At 46.6% G+C, this 27325-nt stretch overlaps 1 protein-coding gene across 5 annotated transcripts in view; it reads right to left on the bottom strand.

The window, feature by feature from the left end:
- Window positions 1-27325, bottom strand: part of LOC149358579 (uncharacterized) — a 268691-nt gene that overhangs the window by 204651 nt on the left and 36715 nt on the right. The window contains exon 2 of one of the 5 annotated variants that reach the window (XM_089570691.1): window positions 46-96. The exons of the other annotated variants lie outside the window; for them this stretch is intronic. The gene's annotated coding sequence lies outside the window, so the exon portion shown is untranslated. The remainder of the gene's footprint in view (window positions 1-45; window positions 97-27325) is intronic. 5 annotated transcript variants of the gene reach the window in all.

Here is a 27325-nt window from a genome sequence, read left to right as displayed (position 1 = left end):
TCGCATGCAATAAAATGTTGCATAGCTTTAAAAAACTTGGCTCACCTAAAGTGTCTTGTGCCTCAATTGCAAACACAGAAACCTGGCAGCGGCAACCTTCGGCAATGGTCATGAAAAAAAAGGACAAATCTCAATAGGAAGCAAAACTCGGAAGACTATATCTTTAGAAAGTGAGCCTCCGACGGATCATTGCCACTTTCGGGTTTGCTTTTGGGATATGCACTATATAACGTCTCACCGAATGGCTGCGCAAAATTGCCCCAGCACGTACCGTTGTGGTCACCGCCTCGCAGTCCCCACTTCCTTCCGAACCGCCCGGCTTAGCCTTTTTCAGTACTGCAGGATCTTCTCAGCTTGCCCGGAAAACATAATGCTGGCGCTTATGGTTCCACAGGTTGGCAGTCTATTCTGTTTTGTTCTTTTATTTTTCAGAAAAAGTCTTCTCAGTTAGGCTTAGTACGGAGGCTCAAAATACTTTCCTAGAGGCAACTTTCAAGAAACGCGCGATATCTCGAACAGCTCTATACCTACACCCAAGGGAGCCAATTCCGGCGCGACACGGGCCAGTCACGCCAACGGCCGCCAGCAAAACAACCAGAAGACGCCACGGCCTCCCCCTGGCAAGACAGCAACGGTACCGCCACCACCCGGAGCAGCGGAGTTCCCAGCTCTCAGCGCTTCATCTGGCGGCGCCGCCTGCAACCAACCCAAGGTAGGCAGCTGGGCGAGGGTCGCCTCCTCTCCTTCCCCTCCTCCCTCCTCCCCCACCAGCACCGCCGAGACGCAGGAACTCAAGCGCGAGCTCGCCCTCTTGCGCGCTCAAAACGAAAAACTAGCCAGCGAGCTTAACTCGCTCAAAGCCCAATTCCCTACTCCGCCCACGTCGAGCGGCGAGGAAGAAAACATCACAGACAGGGAGATTCCTACTCCTGTGGAGAGTCGCGCCGCGGCCCTGGAGACCCGGGTGACCGCGATTGAAACACAATTGGCTGACCTCCCCAAAATTATCCACGATACCATTGCGTGTCAGGTGGAGAGTGTCATCGCACAGGTGACACAAGCCGTAACTCACATTATCCAAAAATGGATAAAAGACAATCCGCGCGTCCTTAAACGCGTAGGGCCAATCAGGGACGCTAACCGCCCCTCCAAATTCAACAGAGTTATTCCCGATGAATTTGACCTCTCGGAAGACTCCTGCACGTCTGCGCCGGGCACTAGCGGACTGGGGAGTCTTAACAACGTAACCCCACCCTCCGCCTCCGACCATGGCCCCCAACCCTAAGTCGCGAGCAAGAACAACTCAGCCGCTTACACTAACGCAGTGGAACTGCCGTGGTCTCAAGAATCGCACGAAGCGGACTCATCTCCGCCTCTATCTTGAGACCTTTGAGTTCCTCGTTGCCGTGGTTGCCCTTCAGGAACCCGGTGCGGGGGCCAAACTAACAAACTACACTACATTTCAACACAACCCGCAGACATGTATACTTGTTCACAAGCAGTATACTGCGCAGGAGGTCACGCTCCCCACAACACCGCCTTTCCCATACACGATGGTGTCAGTGCTGCCCCTAAAGCGGTCTGACCCACCTGTACACATTCTAAACATTTACTGCCCACCTAAACTTAAGAACGTCACGTTCAATGAAATTTTCACCCAAGCTATGCAGGTGGCTGGAAGGGATCCCCTTCTGATCGTCGGGGATTTCAACGCCCCGAGCAGGCTATGGGGGTACCCCCGGGAGGACAGACGTGGGAGGAAGCTTGCGGAACTTCTTTCCACACTTGGCCTCACTTTACACACTGACCCCGCCAACCCAACACGTGTCGGCAATTCGATTCAACGAGATACTTGCCCGGACCTCACATTTACACGCAACATACGCCATGCCGACTGGCTGAATACAGAGGACACTCTGGGTAGTGATCACTGTATAATCAACACAACCATTTACATGCGTCCCCTGAAACGTCCACTAACACAAGCTCGTGTCCCGGACTGGACGACTTTCCGCACCTCTCTACCCATCGTAGACCCCGTCCAGTCGGGATACGACGCATGGTCCAAATCGCTCACGTCTACACTCACACAACACGAAAAGCTGATACAGCTCACAGAAACACAAACGGACGTGGACAACCACTTGCTCCACCTTTGGGAGGCCCGCCGCAGCCTCACCAAACGATGGAAGAAACAGAAGCATAACAGACGCCTAAAGAAACGCATCCTCGAACTCACACAACGGGCAGCAGAATATGCTACTCAGCTAGCCGACACTAACTGGGTGGACCGGTGCAACGCGGCTGCGCGCCAGATGTCTGGCCGCAACACGTGGCGCCTATTCCGCGCTCTCATTGAACCAATACAAACACGCACGGAAACCCAACGCCACTTACATAGGGCCTTGCACAACTTTAAAGGATCGACAACACAGCTAGCGCACACGCTCAGGGATCGATACCTGTGCACCACTAAGGACCCCCGGCCGGCGGCGTACTCTTATGCAGGCGAAGAGAACATGGAGCTGGACACTCCGTTCCAGCTCCACGACCTCCGGGCGGCCTTAAGCAAGATGAAGCGGGGCACTGCACCCGGGCGCGACAAGGTTACGGTCAAGCTCTTGGCCAACCTTCCCGACGCAGCCTACGCCGCGCTCCTCAAATACATCAATAGCATTTGGGACGGAGAGACTCCTCTCCCTCTCGATTGGAAATCGGCTCTCGTGACCTTCATTCCGAAGGCCGGCAAACCTATTGATGTGGAGAACCTTCGCCCCATCTCCCTCACGTCTTGTGTCGGCAAGCTGATGGAGACGATGGTGCGTGACAGACTCTCCGATTATCTCGAAACACAGCACATTTTCGCTGACACTATGTTCGGTTTTCGTCCTCACAAGTCAGCACAGGATATACTTCTGCAGCTCCACCACGACATTTTAGATCCTGTAGAATGTCCCCACAACGACAAGGTGGTCCTGGCCTTGGATCTTAAAGGCGCATTCGACAACGTCAAACATGAAGTAATCCTGGACCACCTCAGTAACACCAACTGTGGCCACAAAACATTCCATTACATAAGACAATTTCTTACAGACCGTCAAGCCTATATACGCATACAAGATGCGGAACACGGGCCATACACCATCGGCTCGAGGGGAACACCTCAAGGCGCGGTCCTGTCTCCCCTGCTCTTCAATTTGGCAATGCTTCGTCTTCCCTCCAAATTGTCTTCTCTGCCCGGGATACATCACGCTCTTTATGCGGATGACATTACAATCTGGGCCACGCAAGGTAACCTGGGCCACATGGAGTCCTGCCTGCAAGCAGCGGCAACCCTAGTCGACGACTACGCGGCCTACTGCGGACTCCAGTGCGCCCCAGCTAAATCAGAATTTGTGCACTTACGTCCCTCCCCTCGGGACACAACACCGCTTCGCATCAGTCTCCCCTCGGGACCGATCCGGGAGGCCAAGGAGATCCGCGTCCTTGGCCTCTTCATACACCACCAACGCAAAGTCGACACCACCCTAGCCAAACTTCGCACGGTGGGAGACCAGGTGGGCCGCATGGTCCGCCGGGTCTCCAACAAGCGGGGCGGATTACGAAGCAAGGATGCACTGCGGCTTGCCCATGCTTTCGTAACGAGTAGAATCCTCTATTCAACTCCCTACTTGCACCTGCGCAAACACGATGATGACCAACTGGAGGTCATCCTGCGGAAAGTCATCAAGCGGTCTCTCGATCTCCCGGTCACCACGTCCAACCAGAGGCTTCTGGCTTTGGGCGTGGTGAACACATTTAGGGAGCTTCGAGAAGCCCACTTAGTCAACCAATACACGCGTCTTTCACAGACCACGTCCGGTCGCCGCCTCTTGGACCGGCTACACATCAAACATGACTACCACATTGAGGAAAGGGAGAGAGTGCCAGAACCCTGGAGACGCGCCCTCCGGGTCCGACCCCTTCCCCGCAACATGTCCAGAGAAGACCATAGCGGTCGTCGCCAGGCGCGCGCGGAAGCGTTGGCGCGATACTATGGTAACCAAGAACACGTGTATTACGTGGACGTTACCGGCCCACACCACGGGGGGTGGTACACGGCCGCAGTCGTACACAACACAAACACAGTTAACGGGCTCACTTTCAAAGCCTACAACGCAACACACGCGGAGGAGATTGCCATTGCTCTGGCTCTCACGAATCCCAAGTCAAAACACATCATCACCGACTCGCGAGGGGCCTGTCGGAACTACGAGTTGGGCTGGGCTCCCCCGCTTGCCTGGCGCATACTGGAATATAGCTGTCGATGCGAAGATCCAACTCCACGCAACCTGATTTGGGCCCCCGGTCACCAGGGACTCCAGGGAAACGAACAGGCCGATCAGGCCGCCCGCGCACTCTCTCCCCGGGCTATCTCCCTGTCCTTAGAAGGGTACTCCCAATCAGACAATCTGGCCCTTACATTCAAACAAATCACCGATTACTACAAGGAGGAGCACCGGCGCTACCCGGCCCCTTGTAAGGGTCTGGATCGCGCTGACGAGCGCCTCCTCATCAAAATTCTTACTAACACTGTGCTGTGCCCGGCGGTGCTTAAACACTTCAATACATCCTTTGATGGCGCGTGCCAGTTCTGTGGGGAGGTGGCTGACACCTTCCACATGGTTTGGGCGTGTCAGTCAAACCCATCTATCCCCCCCAACCTCAACCCCACCAGAGAGGACTGGGAGGCGGCCCTGCTCGGCTGTCAAGACCTAAAAAGCCAACAGGCTTTGGTTCAACGGACGCGGGCGGCGTTGCTTGCCAATGGGGCACCGGAATAGGGGCTCCACCCAGTATTGTAAGGGGAAAGGGCCAATAGGGTCCTACCCCAATCATCTTTCTGTAAAAAACTTAATTTCCCATAAATGTTTTTCACCACCACCACCTATACCTACAACTGCAGAACAAGAAGCAGGTTTTAGCGCTCGTGAAACCCCGATCGAATGACGAAAGTAGAAGAGAATAGGAGGCAGTTCAGGATAGCAAGCTGCCGGGCTAGTTGGTGATGCATTTTCTGGAGAAGTTAGTGCTGAAAACGGACAGGGAACAGAAATAAGGGCACATAAGACATTCACGAGCGCTTGTGAATGTCTTATGTGTCCTTTCTTCCTGTCCCTTGTCCGTTTTTTGCGTTAACTTCTCCAGAAAATAGAAGGCAAGATCAGATGATCTGCAGGTAGAACAGAATATTGGAAGCAGAGCGAGCGTAAGGGAAAGACTGAAGGAAGACCATAGAAGGATGAAAAAGGAGTCTGCAAGTGTGAGGGGAGTCAGCGTTTTCTCACCCTGCGTGCTTCCTCCCCGTCACCACTTCGCTCTCCGCGTGTGAGCGAGCAGTCTGGGCTACGTGGGCCTTTCGTGTTGCGAAATGCAGCGGATTCATGGCGCCAACACAGCGCCACTGCCGCCGGTAAAGGTAACGTGGCGACTTCTGCGCAGCCTATACCAGAGACCAGTCGGGGAGGGCACGTTCGCCGGATTCTATGAGCGGAAACAAAAGGAAGCGTGCGTGCCTCCAGGTACGGGGTTTCGCTCCAGCGGAACCTTTGTCTCATGCTGGAGCGGAAGAGTGGCCGCAGGCTATGGTTCTACCACGAATCGTACTTGCGAGGATTTCGCCCTGCGGGGATAGTGCCCAAGTTTTAGCCGAGAACGCGGCCGTGCATAAAACGCAGCGCAGAATTTCTTTCAAGAAGCCTCCAGGATATTCGAAAGGAGAAGAAACGAGGCTGTAGTGCTTAAAATTTTGGGATAAGGGAGAAAGAAACAAAGGAAGACAGAAAGAGAAAACAAGGAAACGAAAAAAGAAGGAAAAAGGCCCTCACGACCAAATGGCCTTCAAAGCCCTTTGTTACCTATATCATTGCGTGATATTGTTTTCGACGCAGTACATTCTTTCAAAATTGCTGAAAAAGTGAAGAATATATTCTGTACTATAACAGGCGTTTGGGTCGCTTATTTGAGCGCATGTGGCACGGAAAAAGAGAATATCAGAATGTGAACGCTCCGCCACGTCCGAGGCTATTTTAACTGCAACTCGTTCGCCGTGACGGTGCAATTAATGAAGTTCCTTTTTTTTTTTGCGCAGACCGTGCACTGTAGCCGTTTTCACTGCAAAACCTAAAAAGTGTAGGAGGCACTTGCATTTTTAAGTAGTTTTAGCCACAAATTCTTTTGGCCATGAAAGGTCCCTGCCAGAGCAGTTATCGTAAAAATAAATCCATAGAGCCCAAGCGGTCTGGGAATAATTAATTACAAGTCATTTTTGTTTCCTATCAGTTCATGTTTCGATCAGCAGGATCGTGCGACTCCTACGTGACGACACATTGAACCCGCTGCACCTTCGGCTCGGAAATCCTCGGCGTGACAAGTTTGCTCATGCGCGGCAAGGAGCAGGCTGTAAGGCTCGCGTGATTAGAATTGGACAAACGAATGCAGAGACGCGCAATTTTTGTTATAGCATTGCGTCGCACTACTTCGAAGTTTCGTGCGGATAGAAATGTTGGGTCTACTTACCGACCAACATTAACAATCATATTAAATAACGTTTCACTGAATGCCAAAGATTTAAATTTGCTGCGTGGACTCTCTATACACTGAGGAAACAAATTATATCCTTTACTGGTCTGTGAAATTTTGGGTCTGTACACCTTTAAATAAACAACACAGCATATCGTGAATCCAGTAGCTACAGTTTTACCAGCGTTCGCAATGCAAAATAAACCGTGCAATGTGCGTAGCTCATTTAAGGTGTAACGAGTATTCTATGTCTTATTTATTCAAGCAGCGCGCTGCTAGGAAATATAGCTGATGCAGTAGGTACTGTTCCTTGCCTCAGCTCTGGGCAGTAAAGTGATGAGCAAGATGGCGTGGCTTCCGAGCCATAAATAAAAAAAGGAATGAGTCGCTGCTTGAATGGCTTAGGCTGAGGATACCTCATTCATATAAGCGTGCTGTATCCATCACAAATATTATATTTATATCCAGTCAAGATTTCCAAGCTTCGGGGTTGCATCCTTAGCTTTCTGTAGCAAGACGGAATATCCAAGTTTCGAGGAAGTTTACTTACCTCTCTTCAGAAAGAAGTTTTTTTGTCAAGAGGCTTTTAAAACTTCACTCAGAGTGCTTCAGTGGCTGTGTCCTAAATAAAAAAAATATCAGACAGTTTCACTCATTTCTCCGCGCAGCAAATAAAAGTATGCAACTTTGCTCCATCACAGGGTCCACACACGAGGCCATCTAAAGTATGTTACTTCTACGTCCGGAGAACAAAGTTTGAAATTAAATTTCTTCCTCTTTCTCCCCAAAGATATCCTGCATGTAGGAGGCAAACAACCTCAAGTTATTCTCGCTACTGGCCGAATAATGGATAGGGAAACAGCCGCATCGTTGCTTTTCCATTTTACTTTATAATTCGTGGTGCCTTTAGTCGAGCTTGACATATTTCGTATCCACTTCATCATTTTTTTCAATTCTTTAAGAAGGGCTATAACAGTAGCAGACATTATATAAAGAAAGTAAAATAAAGGAAAAGAACTATAAAAGAGACACATTCGACCATAACTGCGCCGAAAGCTCCGTACAGTTCTACATCATGTAATGCTTTAACACGGGGACCGCGACGTTGGTCTCTCGTCGACTTCATTAGATCAGCCAGTCTTTATTTCAATCAAACAATAGCCCATTTTGTTTTTATTCATATAACCATTCTTTTTTTATTCTCTGAGATAATAAACACTCTTAAAAAGAAAGAAACCGCCGGTGAAGCAGAACCGGGAATGGGCAATGCTTTTAATCAGCCTGACGAGTAGGACTGTACAAATGAAAACTGGATCATGAATATGGCCATCGTAAGCAGTGCTTATTTATTGTAGGATGAGAGCCTCCAGTGTAGAATGAAAGAATGAAAAGATAACAAAAGCATTTGGAAAATACGGTGTGGACATATGGCCAATACACGCGGAAGATGAAGACATATGACATCTACGGCGTAGTCTTCTTGGACAAGTTTGGAAGAAAGGCAGAGAAACAAAGAGTACAGAGTAGTCGCATTAAGTCGGAGTATGTTGCCATGAGTCCGTGGAAGGCACGATTCTCCGATGCAGACCGGGTGTCGATATTGGGCGTTACCGAGAAAATAGGGTCAGTGGGGTAAATGTGAAGCCAATGTGTATTCATTCACGCGTGGAAAACAAACAAATCCCGCATAACGAGACAGGAACTTTGAAAAAGACTGCCTGTCTGTTCGGCGTAAGTGCTTTCCACCATTATTCCTAGCGCACTTAGCACAATTAGAGCGACCACTCATGACAATGGCGGTTGCTTCTCAACGGAAGGCGTCATACGGAAGATGGAGTAGTCTACAGCGTACACGCGATTAAAAACGATACGTGATGTAATTTTCGGTATACTAAACAGAAAAATAAAAAAAATATTGTTTCTCCACGTTTACCTCTCAACAATTTTAGCACAAACGCTTGCCTTCTTCTGTGAAACGAACTATCTCTTGGGTCCCTGAGACAGGAATGAAGAAGCGCAAAGACGCAGCGCAATTCATCTATAGCTCGGCGCTCTATCGTATCAAGAGCAATCTAAGAACTGGCCTGCGCCGTGCAACTTCACTGGCCTTTCCTTGACAAGAGAACTTGAGGACTACAAATAGAAAAAAAAAAAAAAACTCCAGCAGTTCCCGTCCTGCACCCAAAAAGGCAAAAAAAAAAGAAAGGCGATAGTGAAAATTGTACCATGCCAATTACCACACCCATGAGGGAATCACGTTAAAGCACACATGGGGCGTAGTACGGTGAACACCTGACGGACCTGACTCGCTTTATCAGCCAGTTCCCACTCCTCGTGCTGGCTTTGTAGCATCTCCAACGAACTACTGGTGAAGGTGTCAGTCTTTGATTATGACGACAAGCTACACTGACGCCTACGGTGGTGTTGTGTATCACTGCAGAAAATTCGTTGCACGACGGCGATTTTAAAGCATATTTTATTATCCCATGACCTTCTATCACTGGCCAGAACCACACTGAAAGAAGAACGCGGTGTGAAGACGGCCGCCACAGAAGCCAGGTGGTCCCAAATGGAGCGCTTGCACAACGATATGAAATATAGTAAAAAAAAACCCGCTGAAGCTCAGACTGTGACCATTTAGAACGCCTTTGGAGAAACGGAAAGAAGTTAGGATTAGAGTCCACGAAAGCAGTGAACGTGTGCGCAGCTCGCCGGCACTGGCGCATTAGTTATAAAACTGTATTGAAACGAGTAAGAATCGAGGGTTCTTTCTGCCTATTCTAAGCGCTGCAGGTGGTCGCTTTTTTTTCCCTGGGAGCGTAATTTGGGCATAACAAACATTTCCAGACTTTTACACTTCCACCGAGGTGTAGAAGTGAAGGAAATAACTACGCAATCCCCTCCCCCCCTCCTCCCATTCTTTGGGTCCTATATTACCGTGTGGTCCTCCGATAGAGGCGTAGTCCGCACGACCGCACATGGAACAGGCATCCGAAAGTGTGCAATTATCAGGCTACATGTTCCCATAATTTAAGTCCGCATATCTAAAATTCTCTTTGAGCAAGAGGCGACAGTGGGAGTTTTCTGTAATGACGAACTGCGACATCACCGCTGAAGTCGATGCCGTTTTCCCTGGAGAGCATTTCTCCTATACCTCTAGGAGCAGTAAGACCGATGCTACGAGCAAGAAATTTGCCAGGGCGGATGCAAAAGAAAAAAAAAAAACAAAGGACAGAACGAGAAAGAAAGTCTTTCTGCTGGGCGCTCTAATGAGCCAAATACTTGTGCTCCAGAGTGCCAACAATGCCTGCACCTTCTAGGAGGCCGAGAGACATGGAAATCAGAATCAGAGAGATAGACAGAGTAAAAGAAAAGAGAGAAGAAAGATAGGTGGAGACGGAAGACGTGTTTTCATCGATCAGGGACCCAACGCAGTGGAGCGAAGAATGCGGCGTTGATCGCGTCGGTTGGGTGGGTGGAACACAATGAGAGACGCGGCTGCAGCAAAATAGGCTTATGTGATGGCGGTACCCATCCATGTCGCGTGCCTTCTGTGCATGCGTGTACACGCGAAATGCCAAGCTGGAAGGTTCTTGATTAGGCCAGCACCACAGTGCAGAAAATCGCAGCGCTGTATTGAACCATAAACTGAACAAATAAAATGGCAATGACAAAGAAAAATAAAGAACGAATACGGAACGCCTGATTGAAAGCAGGGTTGAAGTAATAATAGAAAAAGGAAAACAGCTTTGAAGGGCCGCCTTGTGTATGAAAAGAGTGAGGCGCTTTCCAGTCCTGCGATTCACGGTTCATTTGCATACGGGTTCGGCAGTCGGAGCCGGCCTAGGATAGGGCTGGTACGGAAGTTGTGGGGGGCTTCTATTTTGTTGCTGACGAACCACAGCAAGGAAAATCGAACAAGCGGTGCTTTTGATTTCGCCTCTCCTGGAAGCCTCGAGAGGTGGAAGCGAGGAATTCAGAATAAAAGTAACGCTGCATTTTTATTTTGCTTTATTGGGTCAGTAGTCTTCCCCTCCCCCCAGGGAAACCCTCAGAGATGGCGTGTTCGAAATTGGCTGGGAACGAGGCGGGAGTATTTCGATAGCCTAATTTATCAGTGCTCCCGAAAACAACAAATTCTACCAATGTTGTACGTTTCACGCATGTTGGGAAGCTAGAGCCAGTCGCCACAAGCAGAGAGAAAAAAAAACACAAAAATCGCGAATTTAAGCTAGTGCTGTTGTCGTTATTTTCCAGAAGTCAAACCTCGGTGGCTCGGAATTCAGTCCCGTTGCAGTAATCTTCAATCAAAGAGATAGACCCGTAACTTGGTTTCGCTTCGTTTAGAAGGTAGCGAATAAAACAATAAATGAAGAAAAGAATTCTTCAAAAGACTAATGTGAATGAATTAGTTTAGATCTTTATTTGAAAAGGAAGAAGACACGTAGTGGCGCTTAATTCTTCGTATTCCGCGCGTACCTCTTGTTGGCCGCGAGGGGCTGCCGATAGAAATGACAGGAATGTTTTTAATTGCTGCACCTATTGTGCAATATTTAAGAGTGTTGTGAGTTATAGAAAAATGATTTATCTCCGCTCATTGGGCGTCGCTTAAGCATTTCAATTGATCGACAACATTTACTGAGGCACCTTGCTCATGACAACCTTCGGATGATTGCTGTTAATTTAGGTGTGTCACTAGAAGCTGAAAGTTTTTTGCTTCGATTGCGTACGCGATCAGATTAGGTCACAGGCGAGAAGATGTAACAGTAGTCTGGAAATGGCCGCGCTCTTTAAGAATTAGCAACAAAAAGCAAATCGCGCGGAAGCAGCTCACACGCGAGCTCACAATTTAGATGGACAATGTCAAACAGTGGCCGACAAACAATAATAAAAAAAAAAATGCAGACGGCAAAGAATCCAAAAGAAACTAAGAAACATTGTGTGCAAAATATAGCTTGCAATGTTTTCGCCAGAGGCTATGCAGACTAGGCTTCATAGTTTATCTATTTATAATATTAAATATGTAGAATTGAAGCATTTGTTCATCGTAATTTGTTCAAATGTGATGGAGTGACGTAGTATATAAAACGGGGTTTAAATAAACTTTTTTTTAAACTTACGATATGAGCATTATAAAACGTAGTCGACGACATGCGAACACATTCGATGAAAATCAAGAGGCTGCTGATTTTATTTTCTTTTTATTCTAATTATTTATCTATTTATTTCGATAAAAGGATCTCAGCAAAATAATGGTTGTTTAAAATAAGCAGTGCGTTTAAAATTATTTTAAGCCATAAATAACATAGAAGTAGAAAAGAAAGGAAGTTATATGGCTCTAGGTTGCCAGAATCAGTTCAGGCAGCAATAGTGGAACAGCTAGGCTATCTAGTGTTTTTCATGTTTATGCTAGTATTGGAGCTGGAATTAAGGAAGATTACAAAAAAGGAGAAAACTCTTGAACGCTGTTATGAAATGAGCAATACCAAGAGCACCGTGAAATTTTCCTGCCTGCAAAACAAAAAACACCGGCAAGTTTCATGTACATAGGAACACAAAGTAATTACATCTGCTTTTTTTTTTTTTGCAGGGATGTAGATAATCATTGTGCGCGTCTTTTTACCGTGACACTCGCAAATATGCTGAGTTGTCTGATGAAATATTTACAGCTCTCCCAAAAGATTTACTGATTTTTCTTCAGAATAATGTACTTAGCTCTTAATTGACGTGTTTTGAAGAATTCAAACTGGTATATTCATTCTTTTTTGGTCAAACAAGCCCCAGTATATCTTAAGCACTGTTCCTGGTTCTTCTACCACATAAGAACATTGGTTACTGTGCGCTTACTGGAATAGATGTAGGAAGGAAGATAAGCATAAACAGAAGGGCACAAGCATCTGAAGGATGGTTAGAGATGCACAGGTTTTCGCACATAATATACATATATACGTTCGCGCATATAAAGAACCCATACGCATACAGTATGTGAAAACTGCTACATATTGCATGCCCAGTGTCTCAGGCATTCACATAGCAGTGAATTCATGCTCTGCAGCAGACATGACTGGAAAACTATTTGCATTAGGGCTGGGAAAGAAGCAGAGTGTTTGTGTGATCATCGCCTTTAGATATCGCTAACTCTGCCCCCCCCCCCCCCCCCCCCCCCTTCCCTCCCCCAGCGGTTTTTCCTACAGCTGCTAGCGTCGCTAAGCCCGGTGCGTATTGAGTTGCGAAAGCTGAAACAGATCACGCGCCTAGCGCATCGTCACTACTCTCCAATCACCCCAGTGTGAGCAGGACCGAGCACTGGTCAGCACCTACAGTACGCCGTCGCATGCGTCGCACGCCTACTCTGCCTGCGAGTATCACCTGCTGGCTTCACCTTATGCTCTGCTGCGCTGCATGCAAAGCACGCTTTACAGGCATCCCCTGGGAGATCTTTTCGTACGCGTGGACGGCTCGGGCATCGATTGCGCGGCCCCGCACGCTTGAGAGCCTTTGGAAGGTTTATGGCGAGACCCCAACTTGGTATTCCCTATGCGCGTTCCATTTGAAAGCTAAAGGAGCTTTCACGCTCGACAATGCGGTCCGCACGCAGAAAGGATTCGAAGTGCGATTGGAAGGGGGGGGGGGGGGGGGGGGTGCATTATCATATCTTGACGTGTTCGCACTATGCGCCGCGCCACCGAAGAAAGGCGCTGGAAAAACAGCAGCTGTAAGCGAATTTTTGAGAACGTGAAAGCTAATACGAAACCTTCGGGAGCACCCCTTCAGCACCGAAACGCGATTTGGGCCGTGAGGCATATTTAATCATCGTTGGGGTACGGCTGCTTGAACATTGTATCTGAGAGCTTCGTGAGCGCGAAGAGAAATGTCTGCGTATGGCGGCATAGCGGAGCGATCCATTTTTTCAATCCGGTTCCGTTCTTATCGTCTGCCGCGCAGACCGGCCGATTTCGCCGATAACGGAGCGTGGGCGGCGGGGTTCGCGACGACAGATGAGAGGAATAAAAATGCGATAAAATAGAAATAACAGTTATTCTGCCTCCATCTACTTTTTATTCTCCTTTTCTTTTTGGTGACGAGGGGGGGGGGGGGGGAGTGGTTTGATTTGCTTTCTGTTGAACAGTCTTGCACCGTTGTGAAGAAATAGGGGACATTTCGACACGCGTGACATCTTCAGATTTCATTGAAGTGCACTGACAAAGTGCCGAGCCGTGTCTTACATCTTTCAGTTAAACAAAACAGCAGACTCAGCTTACTGAGGATGCAAGTTCCTGTTCCAGCAGCAACCAGTTCAAGTGAGCAGTGCACCAAGCGTGGAAGCATCAGAATAGGCAAAGTCCTGACGACCAGGATAGAACTGCGCAGGCGCTTTGCTGCGTGAGGTCCCGCCGTGCTATGGCGGTGCTCTTGAAGGACATCGGTAGTTATGGATTATTTGATCTCTTTGTACTTTGAACAAATAGAACAAATACCACCCTCACGTATTCCTACCATGCCTTTAAAGTGGTAATCCCGCCCCTGACAGCAACCACAGCAATGATGCAACTCCTGAATGCGCGAAAAGCAGCGCTATTTTGCAATGCATGCCGGGTACTTCAATTTGTGCACTCCCCAACGAAAAGCGCTGAAAATTACGGTTGCAAGTGTCGGAGGCACCTTATATTATTCTGTTTACTTACCTTACAGCTCCGTTTTACCACTTTTTAAGTAAAGTCAGAGCTGGGATGGAATACAGATAGGAAGTTTAAATCACGAGAAACCGAAAACAGCCCTCTGTCGTTGCTCGGGTCTCCAGAATGTGATCGTGGGCATTAAGATAAATATTCGAATATCTCTGAACAAGGGCCGACCCGCGAATCCTACCAAATAATGCAAACAAGAAAATGAATGAACCCGAAATAAACACCCTGCCTTCTTGCGTCTCGCTGCTTAGGAAATGTTAAAGGAAAATATAAAGGATGCTCTTCCGATTCGAACGTTTGTGTGCCTCGAGCAATCATTTACTGTCTGTTTCCGAGCCCCCAAATGTTTCTCGCGGCCGCAGAGTTTTTGCCCTTGGTACAAAACAAACCGCGTTAATATTCATTACAGGCGCGCGCAGCGAAGGCGCTTGGTGTCTCAAAGGAATGACGCTGCCAGTATCGTCGAACCAGAGGCGCGCTTCATCACAATGAGTGCCGTGCTTGAACAGTCATTCGGGCGACAACTCTCCTCTTGCTTCAGAGATGACTCTTTTCGGAATGCCGAGGAACGAACCCGCGGGCTGCCTTTTAATCTTCGGCTTTTTTTCCCCTCTTTTATATCCCGAAGCGCAATGAAACACGCATCGCTTATTCCGTAAGAGAACGCTTGGAGCTAGCCTTCCTTTTCCGCACACGAGTGGCGGTTTTGACGACGCTTTGGTTATTTGCAAAGCGAAGAACAAGTTTGGCTCTTTATATCTTTGTTGGAACATGTTACCTTCTTGTTTTTGCAGTAGAACGGGTTTCAGTATTCAGACAATTTCGGTGGCGCTTTGATTCGACGCCGCCGAATAGCTAAGCACGGATTAATTCTGTTGAATAAGAAACCAATCATGTTTGCCCGAACTGAGTTCAAACGGCATGAGAATTGAGAGGCTTACTCTCTTACTCTGTGGCGGAAGTCCGCTTATACGTATCGCTGTGATGAATTTCCTTGTAAATGCGTTCTCTCTTGTTCTGCTTTTACGGGCAGAATGTTTAGGCGGTTATTGCACAGGACCATATTGTAGTGACTTTTTAAAACTAACACAAAGCAAATATTACAAAAATATCATGTAGCGGCTGTTACTTCAGCGAATATGAGTAGAAGTATCTTTTTTTTTGTGTCGGGAAAGAAGAGAGACAAACCTTTGGGCTGTTTACATATTTCTAGTTTAGCGCACATTCAAGTTGCGTATAATGCTAATGAGCCACATCGGCCGGCAAAAAAAAAAAAAAAATTGATCTCCTGGTGGCCTGGACTCAAAGCCTGTAAGTGATAGGCGTGCAACAGACATTCACATCGAAAGCATGGGTGGCACATTTTGTTTCTTGCCTGAATCCCGTGGGCAAGAAAAAAATTATTCTCATTTACTTGTGGCGAAGAGGGTAGATTTGACAAAGAGTAAAATGACCTTTTTCAAGAGTTTTCATGGAAGCAATTCGAACCATGTAGTGAGGTTTTTATAACAGACTGTAAGCTTTATACCTGTAAGGGATGAGAAAGAATACCCTCACTCATCACTTTACCCTATTTTTTTCTTGAACCTTGAACTTTTTTTAGTTATAGGGGTCCCACGAGTGTCCCACTGCTTGGCATACTAGATTTATTGAAATAGCTCCACGCAGGAAACTGTATTTCATAATCTGCTCGCGGTGGCAGATAGATTTTCTTATCCGAGTGGTGAGAGAAGGCTGCTAGGGCAAAAAAAGAAAAGAAACAGGGGCACTTCATTTATTTATGTGCTACTAATGCGACAGCATTCGAGGCTGTTGATGCTTTAGCCGGAAGTGACTGGTGGCGCTTCTAAGACCAAGTCCTGTTTCTAAGCGATGCTCTTCCGCACACCCCCTGTCACATGCCACTGCTGGCACGTGTAGTATTCACAAACAACCCTGGTCTGGTGACGTCTTGTTCCTCCAGCCAATGCCATTTCTCCGCTCTGGTGAATCCATTGCTTACGTCACTGTCCGCCAGCCAATTGGGAATTTTCTTCGCGACTCTAGACGGTCGCCGCCGGCCTTTTTCTAGGCCATAGCATAAAATGTTGCCACGAATGGTAGAACTTGATCCGTTCTGTATCTCAAGTGACGCAATGGCGAAGCCTTGCCGTCGGAAAGCCGAATGGTTAGGTCTATCAGTAAACAAAAATCTCAGCCTGAACCTAAAATCAATATTTTTGACCCTAGGAGCGGCTCTCCGAAGTTTAGCTGCTATGTCAAATTTCATACGATATGGCGAACGAATGAAGAGCTAAAAGGACAACACAAAGTAGGAAGCAAAAACATCAGCAGTTTTGTTGTTGGAAGATAAGGAATCGCCAGATTATTTTTTCCCTCGCCAAGTGCAGTTTTTACATGGCGTCACAGAGATGCGGCAGCTCCTTTAAGAAAACTGCGCTAAGCAAAATCTTCCTCTTTTTGCCTTCTCGCCTGCTTCGCGAGTTTTCGCGTATCATTTCATTTCTGCAACGAGGAAAAGTTGCTCCCTTTATTATTTTCTCTTTCGCGTGTATCTTCCACCTCAAGAATACCGCAGTTCGGGATAGTTGCTGTGTGATTCCTTCAAGACCCTGCAACGCAACAAGATAAATCTGACGGACAGAAAGAAACGAGCAGGCAGGGCAAGCGCTGTTTATAGTGACGTGAAAAACTACGCAATGATACTGGGCTTGCGTAGACAGGACAGTGCCCATCGTAGAAGAAATATGACTCGAGAGCAACGCCGTATCGCTTCTTCCCCTTCTTCCTCTTTCCGAATGTGAAGCGGAAGCCGAAGGGCTGAAATGCGAAACTCATTTATGGCAGCTTTCTACTGACTTCTATTCGTGTTTTAGTGTACCACGTTTCAAATCAGGTAGTGCACATAGCGGCGCCCTGTTGTAATGTGGCGTTTAAATTTGCACAAATTTGTCGAGTTTCAAAGTTGTGCACCGCTCGCTACGCTCGGTGTCACGTGACGGCTGGGCGGCTGACGTAAGTACTCTGTGTATGCCCACAGAGACGCACGGATATGAAGCAATCATGAAGAGCAGCACAGCGGGGTTTGTACGCGCGCCTGACTTCCGCGCGTATCAGGTGAGCGGTGCAATTGATCGCAAACAGGAGCGCATCCGGAACTGAGTGTCGGCTCCCCGCGTGGATATGTTTATGCGTACACGTAGCGAGAACCCCCCGTTTGTCAGTAGTATTTTTTTCTGCGCTGACTTGACAGGCGAGGAAGCCGCAAGCAGATCGAAACCAGCTCCGTTGGAAGTCGCCTCCGCTTTATTGGGAAACAGAACCAACGCGAGGCTTTTGCATATTCGAAAGCTAAATGGTGCTTGTCTGACGTATTTATTTCCGCAGTAATGCATTTGCTTGTCTATTGACAGACCGATCAATAAGTCAGTAAGTCGATCAGCCAACCGAGAGACATAGACAGGATGGACAAACGGATATGGATACCAGCAGTGGACGCCTGGGTGGCGCAAATGATTGAACGAGCGTGGGCACGCAGTTAAATGAATGCAAAGATAAATGAATGTATTTATTAATCATTTAGTTACTGAAGAATTAATTCTGAATTTTAAACAGGTCGGCAGGGTTTATTGAGGAAAGACAGAGATAGGGCAGTAGACCATAGTGAGTGCCGTCTGCGGTCGATTGCTGCTATACAAATGACTTATAGAAAATGAAGTACCAAATGAATTGAACAAGAAAACAGTAAGGGAGATTAACTGCCTCGTTAGAGAGTATACAAGAGTCTTCAAGTCACGTGCCATCAAGTGAAGGAATTAAATAAAGTATACAGGTAAGCTCGCAATGCTGTTTAAAGCTGAGTTTCATTGAAGTGAGTCTCTGTGCAGTTTAGTAGACATTCAAGTAGGTTCAGCTAGAACGCACAGATTGAAACGTAAACACTAGACGCTGAGCAAACACGCACAAAAATTAAAATGAAACGTTGGGAAGCAGAGAAAATTGATATAAAGAAGGAAGAATAATTTTAGCACACATCAAGACGAAAATAAATGTAGAACGGCATGACAGCTCGTCACCGTTGTGGCACGGAAGCTCTCACTGCAGAAATAATTACCGAAGGATGACAACGGAACACTGGGAGGAGTAGAAAAAATCGAAGAATCACACGAAAGCATGGCAACTGAAGGGTTGAGGAAGACAGAGAATCTCCCAAAACTCTAAAAAAATATTTTGATCTTTGCCGAGCTCACTCTTCTTCGTCTTTCTTTCCACTGCCTTGTAATATACTGTGAGTTGTGCAGTATGTTGTCAACGAGCGGGTAGCTACTAGTAGATGCACCTGAATGTAGCGACTGAGCACAGGGACCATAGAGTTTCTTACTATTACCTAGAGGGAAAGCTGGCGGTGCTACACTTCAGCCACCATGGACGCTCAAAGCATCATGGGGCGGTGAGCTACTTGTTGCGGCACAGTCGTAGTTTTTCAGAAACATGGAGTGGCACTACTAAGACGTTTCATTCCGAAAACTCTGTTCGTGTGTGCGCAGACGACTTTCGCGCGAACGCAGTTTACAAAACCCATACTAGTGAAAACGTGGCGACACACGACGCCAATAAAAGGTTTCACTTTTCCGAAATGCTATTAAAAAACCTCTTATAGTATTTAAGCAACAACATATTTTTTGAAAACATATTTACTTTTAAAAGTGCGCCTATTAATTACGAAATATTAGTTTTTATAGTGTCCATTACTAGGCCAATAGGAGAGCGAGTCGTCTCTTATTTTGGGCAAACTTTGCACTTAAATGCTTTTGTGCTCGTTTGTTGCAATCATTAGACAAGATATTGAATGTTATGACGTTTGTAGTTATCAAAAAGCTTAATTTTTCTATTATTTTTTGGCCAAAAGTTGCAGTTCCGCAACAAGTAGCTCACCGCCCCATGATGCTTTGAGCGCCCATGGTGGCTGAAGTGGTCTCGAGGGGTCGCCATGCAAACTCCCATAGACGGGCTGCCATCTTTCCCTCTAGGTAATAGTAAGAAACTCTATGACAGGGACAGTACCTTCTCTTAAGTTCAAGACAACAGAGCAGCCACTGGGCTCAACGTTAGCGTTTCAGACACACGTTTTTCCGCCAGAACAAGCTGCCGTGCCAGACACATTCCCGTCGGACACTTGTGCAATGTTTTATGACAAACCCAACGTGGTGGCGTGAGTTCTTGGGTCCGATTGCCTAGTTCGAGAGGCAACGTTCTGAGTTTGGCGAAATGAAACAAACAAAACAAAAACACTCCATCTGCATTGTCTTTTCGTTGTGCTTTAGATTAGAGGTGATGAAAATAAATTCAGATCGTTTCATTTCGCCGTGTCCTACTACCGGAACGTAATAGCTAATAACAATGCAAGAGCTAGTGCAAGAGGCAATAATGTTTTAGCATTCTGAACAGCAAGAAAAGAAACATCCTAAAATCTTATTGGTAAATTTGTCTTTTGTTTTTATTTGTGTATACGGGAGAAAGGTGCTAGTTTTTTTTGTAATTGGAGCATTCGAAAAAAGAAACCTAAAATAAGGAACGAGCCACGCTGGTTTTGTGTGATCTAGGAAGAGCGCCGTGTTCTTTGCAAGAGTCGCAAAGCCGCAGGGCATTAAGCGGATGCGGGGATTCGGTTTAGCGCTCCAGCCCGGAATTTCGCTGCTGGCCCGAGCAACGAGGCGTTCGAAGTAACCGCGCACCGAAGGCGAGGAAAGCGACGCTACGCCGGGAGCCAAACGTCATGGGAATCGAGCTCAACATTCAACGTCCCACTTCGCGTTCTGGCACGGCGTACTACGGCAACGCTCAGCGACCCGCCTTCGTCGAATGCCTCCGCTCTCTGGAGCCTGGCACCGATGGGAGGCGCGTGCTCAGTCAAGCGGCGAGGCGTTTATTTCCAAGGGCTTCTTCTCCTTCCGACGCCGCCGCCGGCTGACGGCGATGGCTTCGTTGCTGCCGCTGCCGTCGACGCCTGGGGTTTCTAATTTAGCAACATGCCGTGTGCGCGAGTGTGCGCGAGCACTGCGCCTGGGTGCGGCACGGCGGCGTTGGGAAGATAGCCGGGGCCCCCCTCCGGGCTTGTCTCGAAAGGTCAAGCGGAGCTACGCCGCAGCACGTGCAGGAGTTGTTGGTCGGACAAAGGAACTCGATTTGTTTACACCCACAGCTGCAGGAGTTAGGATATCTCCCCGGGGTTTACTGCGTTGTCAGTGTAGTTTGCTGTCACCGAAACTTCCGCCTTCACTAATAGGCTAAAATATTTATAGTAAGTGGGCTTTGGGACGATTGTGGGTGTCAGGAGGAAGAATTCACAGGGACATCAAATTTCATTGTGTGCTGGCAGTGCGATAGCATTAGCAAGTGGTGATGCCTTTACTGGAAATGAGACCACTTCCGGTGGGATGCGTTGGAAGTGACGTCGCTTCCGGTATGGTCACTTCACTTGCTTCCAGACAATGGGAATGCTCCGTTATATATGGTAGCCCTATGGGGATAAATTAATTGACTCATTGCTGATGGGCGACTCTAAATATACGACGTAGTACTTGGCGGCGAAGTTTGTGCTGGCCGGCAATATTTTTTTTATGTTTTGCACTGTAACTGTTTTCGTAGTGTTTCTTGACTTAGGTTTTTTACTCTTGACAAAGGCGGCCTGACGAATGGTGAAAAGGGCTAGCACAGCCGGTTGCTGTGTGTTGTTTAGGACCGAAAGGTACACCTAAAGGAGCTGCAGCTGAAAAGCTGATGTGATCGCATCGTACAGTCTACACTTACATGCTACTCTGTTTGTTATACGAAAGGCAGAGACAGATCCCTGGCCCAACGATCTCTGCAGCATCTAAGTACAACTTCTCACAAAAAATATTTCTAGTTCGTTTCGCATCGCTGACAATCTACGCATTGTTGCAAGCGTCTCAGTGATCCATCGTAATAGACCCGTCGTCCTGCACCTCAGCCTTATCGTGGTTTAATGTTGTTGCAGGGAAAACATTAGATACCTTCCGAATCTTCCGCACACTACATATATGTGCAGGCCAATCCGTTTCATCCGTTTAAACTTACTAGAGTTAGCCACGTTCATCATAGTCACTGTTAGATTCAACGAATACGACCTCTGCTCGCTATAATCACCAGGTGTCGAGTTCATGACTTATTAAAGAGCTGGAGTGAAACTCACACAGCTGTCAGAAGATGTAATGTATTCACAGCCTATGTTCGTAAGCGAAAATAAACTAGCATTCCTTTTAAAATTACGCATTGGAAAGACCTCCGAGAGGTGATAAGTGTGTCAGGAAAAGAGGGGAGGGGGAATGCTTTGCAAGGAACCTTGACTCGATGTTCACTCACCGATAGAAAAATTATAGACTATTCATGTACTATTTTTCTGCAGTTGGCGAGTCTAGTATACTGACACATGATTAAGGAGCAAAAAAAGAACTTCTCACATTACCATAATATTAAGGATCGCTATGTTTTTCAAACGGCTTCAAAGCGTTATAAAGATCGTAAAAACAGTCAGAGCCTAAGTTTAGAGTCTGCATGACCCCGTATACCTGAATGAGCGTGTCGGTTCAGTACAAGGGAGCCACCCACGTCTATTAGTGTGCGGCCGTCACAGATTGTTTTACGTCTAACAAGAGGCTTGCTTTTCCTTAAAACTGCTGTGTTGAGTTGTTGCTCGTAGTGGTAACGTGCATTGCTGCTGTGTGCACTGAACAACAATTTGAGATCCTTTCACGCAGTGCGGGTATTTGATTCTTGATTAACCTTTTAAGTGGGTCTTGCAACCACGCATGCGTTTTCAGCCTGTCTTAAAACAAGGGCAGAAACTAGTTCGTCTCAACTTTTCAGTAAAAAGAGGGTTCGAGTTGAAGGTGTAGCGTGCCATGCTGGCCCGGCCTAAGAACACGAAACGACCCCAGCACCCCTGCAAGTGCGACGGCTGTACCAGTATGCCACGCTGCAAAGGCAGTTCAGAAACTCGAGGAAAGCATCGACTGCGGCCTCGAGCCATCAATAACTTGAAGATCTTTGGTCGTGTAGCAAACGGCGCACTTAGACAAAGAGGCAGGTAAGAGTAGGAAAACGTTTAACGATTTATTTGGAAGAATTATGTGTCAAAAAGAAAGAAAGAAAACGCAGGGAATGCTAGCAAAAAGGGCACTCGGTGGTTATCTACATCAGAATACCCATGACCCTCAGTCGCACTATTTTTGAAAATGGTTGCGAACTTTTGACATAGCGCACTTGCATCGCCGTGAGCGATCTCAGATATCATAGAAGATTGTTACAGAGCGATCTGGTTGCGTTTAATGAACATATGAATGATGGCTCTATCATGAAGTGCACGGAAGTGATTAGGCTGTGTGCCGGTGGAGATTAACATTTTGACACGCTATATACACGACCGGGTACAAAGTGAACTCGCAGCTTTCTCTGGGAGTGGGCGTCATCTATCAAGTCAATGTTTCTTTGTTTCAGGTAAATTTCGCATCATTCATCTAGCGAAAAAGCTGTTTCTTTTTTATGCCAAGTAGCGAACGAAGTAAGCAATATTTCGCGAAACACTTAGCGGAGTAGCAAGTTGTCCGCCATATTTGTGCAGAGATATTTTGCCACGAGTGGGGCTAATTTATTTTCGCAATTTCAAGCGTAATTAGCAGCTTCGAAATTATTTCCACGTCCTGTTGGCATACACATGCTAAGTCGCGACGTTTCAATCTTGCTATTTTCATCAATTATGACACTTCTACAGCAATTTTGCATATGCCTGCAAAAATCAGCCGTTAGTATTTTGTGCCGGAAAGCCAACAAATTGATTTTAAGACCTAAATATACTATTTACTAGAAAAATAATTCCCTGATCTAAACAGAAAACTGCGTGCTAAAGGTTTAAGCCAGAACGTTGTAGAAACAAATATAACGAAGTTCCGTGGCGATTCACGCTAAAGTAGGTTACAACGAAAGAAGAAAATAACAATAAGGTAAAGTGCTGTGCGGCATGAGAGAGAGAGAGAAAGAGAGAGAGGGGAAACGAAGACCGTATGCAGTTCTCGTTCTTGAAGGAACAGATGTGAAAATTCATCCTACCAGACGTAGGATTCAGGAAATAAACAAAGCAAGGCGCAAAGGAAGTCAAGTGAGACCACAAAGCAGGGTAGGTCTTATTTATATGCCATCCCGGGAAAATAGGTCGACGTACGCCACAGACGCTAATAGGATGGCGAGACGCAAGCGCCGTCAAGTGTCGCGATACTCTTTTCTCGGCCGAGACCTGTCAAGTGAGTAAAGGGGTAAAAACAAACAGAAGAACGGAGAATGCCGAGAAGAACGAGAGTCGCTGCAAGGGATTCATAACGAAAGCACGTGAAAGTTCGATGCCCTTTGGAGGAAAGCAGAATATGACAGCAGACAGCCATAATCTGTATATGACCATCAAGTGGCGTGTGTATCCGAAATGTAGAGGCGATGAGCATCAATAACAGACTTGATCGATGTCCTTTATGCGCTTATGCGACGGCTCCTTGACGTAAGCGCATCTAACGACGCCTGTGGAGGTCCGCTGGCGGGAAATACTCTTCTTGTTCAGAGCTGTTGCTCTTCAGACTCAACCTAACCATTCCGTAGCCGCTAAATAACCGGCCGCAACGAATTGCACATGCTGTGAAACTTTTACGATTAAGAAGCAGCCTAGTAATAGAGCTGAACGCAATAACTTATATGCGAATTATTATGAAACCTTGGGGTTTCATACTTGCTCGGTTTACATATTTGCTGAACCTTGCAGCCAGTGAGGTAAGTTACGCTCTCAACATCAACATATTTTTCTTTTCTTTGTTACTGCGCTGTCGTGCTTCAAGGTTGGAGTTTTGATTGCTTCGTGGTCCATGATTTGCAGAGTACTTTTCGTACGAGAATTTCTTACTGATTTGGTTCCATGTTCATTGTGTCCGAGCCACTGTCTCTTCCTTACTGCTATGCGCCTGTGTGAACAAACGCATTCCATTACCCATTCTTATGTGAGTGAGTCTAACTTTCTTGGTGTGATGGTTCCAATGTACTGAGTTGTAGACTTGTGACCTTTACGCTTGCAGGACTGCAGATAGAGACTTCTACGGCGTGGTGCAATTGGCAACTTTGATTCTTAACCGCCATTCAAGCTCAAAGATTATCATTCCAAAAACATGCTCGAATTCAAAAATGTAAACTCTGCGTGATTCGAAAGCATAGCTCCTTACCAGTTTTGAGGTCGAATAGCAGAGCCCATAAGGCAGCACTGGTACAGAGAAAGTATAAGGCTGTGTTTTGTTTTTATTTACATGAACAGGAAAGGAGAGGTTGGTGCCGCATAGCGGCTTCGGCTACTAATTTTCACTAATTCAAAGAAACCACTTAGTCTGACAATATACAGTTACTGACAGCTGCAGTTACAGTTGCTTTACTGAATGTCTCTACCATAACATTTCAGCAGCCATGACTAACACCGCTCAGGATTTGATGATCGGGAAACGATTGTAACTTCATATCCCCGACAGTTGTACAGATAAGAAATATAAACTTAGTTCCCGAAGATGTGTGTTTTCGTATTTGTGTGTTTGCGACAGAAATGATCTTGAACGTTTTCCGCAGATTTTTCCCCGTTAGAATCTCTCGCCCTTCCGGCGAATCTACTACTACGCACAGCGGCCCGGAACGTAACCCACTAGGGTTCTTTAGCGGCGCCATCTGCTTGTCGCCCATTGTTTTGTGCCAGTCGATGCAGCGGTCCTCCGCCTTTGACGCCACAGGCCCATTGTTGTTGCGCAGCGGACGCCGTGCTCCCATCGTGTCAGCGGGAGGCATTCAAGAGCGCCGGCGTCGTCTCTGAAGTTGTGCGCATCGGCGGCGAAGCTGGGGAAGCGTGTGTCGAGCAGCGGCGCGCCAATACATTGGGAGCTGCAGTTACATTGAAAAAAAGAAAGAGAAAATAGAGGTATTGCGTGAAGCGATATACTGCGTGTTACAGGTACCCCTTTGCCAAAAGTAACTGAGCCGCAGGTGTTTGCTTCTAAAGCGCATCCCTAAAGACGAAAAGTCTTCAAAACGTGAGGACAAAGGTTCACCTTACTCTACACAGATTCAGAGCTTAAGGGCTGCCAAAAGTGCTTCGCTACGCGGCTAAGAAAGGAATCACCATTGCCCGGTTACTTCTGGCAAAGTACGCTGCAACGATTGAAACAAAACTGCTCATTGATATTTAATGAGTTGAACCGAGTCATCTTCATAATCCGGCTCTAAGAGCGCATCAAACTCTCCACGTTCTAGCCTATCCGGACAAAATCATGGCAAGTATGACTACAAATGAAATGTCGTCCTGACTTCTGCAGAGCTCAACAGACCTACTTAGTGGAAATAGGTTCGTTTCAACGTTGAGCGCTTCTCTAGTGTTCCTGTGGCCCCCAAAAATAATGGCAGGATGCTCAGAATGAGTGTTTCCTGCACTATGTTTAGTGCGTCTCCATCAACAATATTTACTCCACGTTTCTCGTTTTCAAGACTGCATATGTAAGGTGGGAACTGAAGTAAACACATGACAGTGTATGGAGCAGGAATTACCGCAATAGCAGGGATTATACTAAGGGCAATATCTCAAAATATCTCCGAGCAACAACGCTCCTTGCTGCTGGGAGTGCACAGTGGTGTCAGTGCTTTCAGGGGGGTGTGGGGAGTTCTGGTTTGGTTTGGTTTATTGGGGTTTAACGTCCCAAAGCGACTAAGGCTATGAGAGACGCCGTAGTGGAGGGCTCCGGAAATTTCGACCACCTGGGGTTCTTTAACGTGCACTGACATCGCACAGTACACGGGCCTTTAGAATTTCTCCTCCAAAGAAATTCCAGCCGCCGCGGCCGGGATCGAACCCGTGTCTTTTGGGTCAGCAGCCGAGCACCATAACCACTGAGCAGTTCTGGATGTGGTCTTTACGTATTCGTCATTTATAATGACTTAATTTCGCCAGACAATTTCTTTTACACTTTTCCTCTATAAGAAAGGTGGAAAAAAAGAACTACGTATCTCTACCGCGCCAGCTTGCGGCGGAAAAAAAAAATAATGCCGAGAGCATCAGCGAAAACGAAACGTTATCTGTCAAGCGAACTTGCGTGCATTCAGTTTTACATTTGAGAGCAGGATGGATGAAATTACACCTCCAAATGAAAGTCAGCACCGAATATATGAGCTCTAGAGAGAAGGGAATTTTTGTTCTCGGCGCGCTTCAGACGTCTACTTGTGCACCTACTAGATAAAAAGATTTTTTTCAGTTAGGTATGATACGTGTTAGCGGCGGGGACTTGTTAGCCAATAACTACAGCGTTCGCCTTTCTTATAGTTCGTTACTTCTTTTAATTAGCGCCGTTTATCGTCGCACTCTGTTACCGTCCCACTCATTTGTTACACTACTGAAGTTTTACCAGCTTTCTACCCTTACACGGTGAATAAGATGAAGCTCTGGAAACGTAAAAATGCTGCGACGATAGTAGTTAAATTTATACTCTTGACAGAACTACGCGCGCATGCACGGCAGGCAGAAGGTGAGGGTGAATGGGAAGACAGAGAGGGGGAGAACATCTGTATTTATTTATTTATTTATTTATTTATTTATTTATTTATTTATTTATTTATTTATTTATTTATTTATTTATTTATTTATTTATTTATTTATTTATTTATTTATTTATTTATTTATTTATTTATTTATTTATTTATTTATTTTTGTTGTTTGGGGCACTGCAAGAAACGCAGACACTGCTTGGATCCATAGCCCGTGGCTAGTGATGGGTCCAATGGAAAAAAGTACATGAATTGCTGGCAATCATTTGTCAGGGAGGACAGTACAAGGAAATTTATAACGCACGTGTACAAGTTAGCTATTGCTCCAAATACACGTAGAAATGCCAATGAACTTAAGTTAAAGAAAATATGGGCTAAAAACCTACAAATCAAACAAGTACGCGTAGAACTTGTGCAAGGAATAGACCGATGTTAAATGAATGAATAGTATCACC

This window comes from Amblyomma mixtum, chromosome 2 (genome assembly GCF_055824585.1).
Source record: "Amblyomma mixtum isolate Tamu chromosome 2, ASM5582458v1, whole genome shotgun sequence".
Classification (NCBI taxonomy): Eukaryota; Metazoa; Arthropoda; class Arachnida; order Ixodida; family Ixodidae; genus Amblyomma; species Amblyomma mixtum.
Note: the sequence above shows the minus strand (reverse complement) of the source record. Positions and strands in the feature narration are given on the sequence as shown.